We start from the raw sequence: 4,502 nt of genomic DNA, 5'->3' as shown, positions 1-4,502 counted from the left end.
CATTGATTAATGTTTGTACATTGAACTTCCCTTGTATTCCTGGGATAAATCCCACTTGGTCACAGTATGTAATTCTCTTATTATACTGCTGGATTTGGCTTGCTAGTATTTTGTTGAATATTTTACATCTATGTTCATAAGGGATTAAATCTATAGATTTCTTTTCTTTTGATGTCTTTGTCTGGATTTGGTCTCAGGGTAATGCTGGCCTCATAGAATGAGTTAGGAAGTGTCTTCTCCTCTTCTATTCTGGGGAAGAAGTTGAGAAGGATTGGTGTTAATTCTTCTTTAAATATTTGGTAGAATTCACCAGTGAAGCCATCTGATTCTGGGCTTTTCTTTGTTGGGAGGTTTTGTTTATTAATTCAATCTCTTAAGTCTGTTCAGATTTTATTTCTTCTTGAGTTGATTTTGGTAATTTGTGTTTCTAGGAATTTGTTCAGTTCATCTAGGTTATCTAATTTGTTTGCATACAGCTGTTTATAGTATTCTCTTATAATCCTTTTTTCTGTAAGATTGGTATTAATTTCCTCACTCATATTAATACTGTCTTTTATATTTATTAGGTAGTTCCCTTTTTCTGTGTTCTTTATTCCTTCATGTGGATTTGCATTGCTGTTGTCCTTTTTTTTAAAATAAATATATTTTATTTTATTTATTTTTATTTTTGGCTGCATTGGGTCTTTGTTGCTGTGCATGGGCTTTCTCTAGTTGCGGTGAGCGCGGGCTACTCTTCGTTGCAGTGCGTGGGCTTTTCATTGTGGTGGCTTCTCTTGTTGTGGGGCATGGGCTCTAGGCACGCGGGCTTCAGTAGTTGTGGCGCACGGAGCATGCTCCGTGGCATATGGGATATTCCTGGACCAGGGATCGAACCCGTGTCCCCTGCATTGGCAGATGGATTCTTAACCACTGCGCCACCAGGGTAGTCCTGCTGTTGTCCTTTCGTTTCAGCCTGAAGGACTCCCTTTAGCATTTCTCATAGAGCAGGTCTCACTTCTTTCAGAGTCATCAGCCTTGTTGTCCATTTTCTCTGTTTCATCCATTTGTTTTCTACAGTAGTTGCCAAAAATCTTTGAACAGGGAAATAAATAGAGACCTTCACCCTGTCTGCCGTTTGCCAGATATGGGAGTAAGCAAAGAGACTGTTTCAGATGTTGATGACTTTCTAGTATGGCTAAAGAGCTGAGGGGCAATGTTAGAATCTTCTGTTTCTTTCCTTCCACCGATTTTTAAAGTGTATTGTTTTAAGTTATGCTGCTTTCTTGTTTGGTTAATTTTGGTGAAAAATACTCATAGGTTTTTACTTTTTTATGCTCATTTTGTTTGGTCTAGGGGAGGGCAATTCTATGATGACATTTGTCATTTTCAGAACTATTTCATTCATAATCAAAGGTTACATGAATATAAATGTTTCAGACATTACATGAAATTTCTAAAAATCTTATATTTGTATTTGTATGGAAATATGTATGGAAATATGTTAATATAAATGTTTCAGACATTACATGAAATTTCTAAAAATCTTATATTTGTATTTGTATGGAAATATGTATGGAGATATGTTAATATAAATGTTTCAGACATTACATGAAATTTCTAAAAATCTTATAGGTTCTGGTATAATGTTATAAGTAATAATCCTAGTTATTACTTTAAAATGTATATCTCAGAAATAACTAATTTTCTTGTCAACTGCATTATTATGAACTTTCATCAAATCTTTAACCGTGGTCATTTTTAAGTCTTTTGTCATTTACAGACAGTTCTGGGTGTACTCTGATGATTTTGCAAATATGTTCCTATAAAAGGGTTTCATCTTCAAGAAATTCATGGAAAAGACTCTGACAAGTACAGGTTTCTGGTAACGGACTGTACTGCTGAACTGAATGAATAAGCATTTTCAGAACTCTAATGAAAAACTGATGAACTCATAAAAGTGCTAACAAAAGATCAAGATGAAAAAAAAAATTAATTACATGGGACTGAGTGAACTGATGAGGATGAGTATAATTTTTGTGACTTTCTGTCTGAATTTAAAAAAAAAAAAATCCCACAAGGACTCAGAGGCAAAGAATATACAAATCAATTTTCACTGCAAAGTAAAGGAGCTGTTACAGTGGAGGATTACTGGACTGAATGTCAATATTATGACATAGTATGAGTGTGTTTCATGTTTGGTAATTGCAATCATTGTTGCTTTTGTTGTGGTCATCCATGGACAATGCTTGGTGTCAGTCTATTTATCTCTTGTAAAAATAAAATACAGTGTGTGTGTGTGTGTGTGAAAAAAAAAAAAAAAGGTTACATGATTATGAATACAATAGTTCTGAAGTTTCAGTAGACTAGCCCTGTGAAATACTGATACCGCTGCATGCATTTAGCAGACTCTCCTTGATGTATAGAGTGTATGTCCACACCTCCCCTACACATCCATGAGAAGAGTTTCTCATGTGAGACTTCTGGAGTTAAAAGAGTCAGTCTGGTGCCTGGCTGTTGCCTTCTGGCTGGCCCAGCAGAAAGATGATGTCCCAGTGTCTCTGGAAGCCTCCTGCACACCTGTCCTTGAGATGAGGCCCCTTCTTCCCAAGGTGAGACCTTCTGGGGTGGGTCTGCCTGAGACTCCAGGAAGACATGATTTCTGCTGAGAAACATCTGACGTGTCATCCTGGGCATCCTTTCTCAATCTCATAAGACTTTTATGAGGATCAAATGAAAATATAGATGTATTTTTCCAAAGTGCTTTCTTAGCAATGGCACACAACATAAGGTATTGTTAATGTTGAATTGCATCAAGCCTCTTTCTGTCACCTTAAAAAGCCCTTTAGGAAAATCAGTTAAATGACAAACACCTAGGGGAAAGATTTGTTGTGATATTTACTACCTGACAGGGAACATGGCCCTCTGCCCAAGGCATTCATCATCACTTATTCTAGGTGTTAAGCAGACTAATTCTCTTTGGCAAACACCAGCCCTTCTGGAATTCAGGACAGTGTTCCAGGGAGGTCTGGGAGGAACTAGTTGCCAAGAATAGGAAAAGATTATGGGGTACACTCCTGTTTGCACTTTGATCTGTGGTAGAAGACTTTTTATTATTTTTAAAATCTGAATTGTTCCTCCACTGCCTTTGCTTTGTCCTTTGCATTTCTATGGGTATCCTGGTTTCTAATTCTTATGGGCATTAACTGAGCACCTTACCATGCACCAAACATCCCTGTGGGTTCCTTGAGAGGAGATCCCTGGGCAGGATAATCTGGTCAGTTTCCTAAAATCATGACTGATGGAAACAAGTCACACAAGAGTCCAGCAGGCCTGCACAGAGGCCTTGGATTTTTCAGATACTTGGTTCAGCCCGGGAGCAGGGACTTGGGCTATTGCCCTACCACTGGAAGAGCTTGAAGCGTTCAGGTAATTATGATTTTTGCGCCCAGAAGGTCACAAATGACTGATCAGTGGCATTGAGAATAAGAGAGAAAACTCAGAACTGCTCATTTGTGCAACAGGAGAAAGAGCAGGAAGGACCGTAATTATATTCCGGAGGCACTGTGATGTCAGTTAATCAGGAACCCTGCACAGAACCGGGTGTGAGGAGAGTAGAGAAACTAACACTGTTATAGAAACCAAGCTTCCTTCCCTCCCTGCCTGAGTTTGATGCTGCTCGTTTTGTTGTGCTACACGCTTTTTGAGTTATCTATCCAGCCCTGGAGCTTTTTACCCATGTCTCTACACATTCTAGCTCAGATCGCCCTGTGACACATTACATCTATCTTGTGCACCACGTCCAATCCCCAGTCCCCTCAGCCCCACCGCTTACTCCAAGTCACTGTTGCAGCAACCAGTTCACACACTCTGACCAGCTTCACTGAAGTGCAGCCTGACAGTGCTTCGCCTCGGGCCTGCAGTGCATTACTTCTTGCTTTCTATCCAGGGGACAGAACCCGTTTGGGACTCATCCATGTGCAACCTGGAAATGTGGGAGCTGACACCTGTGGGGCTGCCTTTGACGAATGGGGAATGAAGGCCAATATGTAAATGCTTTCCCCTTTCATCATAGTGCAGATGGTTTTGAGATACATCTCATAAGGCTCCTGAGAAATCCTGGCTGGATGGAACAGTGCCCTTGGTGCTGGCCATCCTGATAATGCATCCTTGTATTGGGTCTCCCTCCTTCCCTGTTTCCTCCCCCTATCCTTTACTTCTGCTCCTTGGAATCTTATTCCCAAATAAGTTACTAACTGCACAGAAGCACTGGCCTCAGGCTCTGCTTTCTGGGGAAGCCAGGCTAAGACACGTGTGCAAGAATGCTGCCTCAGTCCATAGTCAATTGAGTGAAGGTCTCTAGTACATGGGGATTAAATTTCAGCTTTAGAGACTAATCATAAACCACTGCTAGAATTAGCCCAAGCTGACATAGAGAAAAGTGATGTGATGGTGTGGCATGGCTCACCAAATTGTGGAAATAAAAGTGGTGGGCAGTTGTTATTATTTTTAAAAATCATTTTATT

Source organism: Balaenoptera borealis (assembly GCF_965194805.1).
Source record: "Balaenoptera borealis genome assembly, chromosome: 2".
Taxonomy (NCBI): domain Eukaryota; kingdom Metazoa; phylum Chordata; class Mammalia; order Artiodactyla; family Balaenopteridae; genus Balaenoptera; species Balaenoptera borealis.
The sequence above is the reverse complement of the archived record's forward strand: the minus strand, read 5'-3'. Positions refer to the sequence as shown.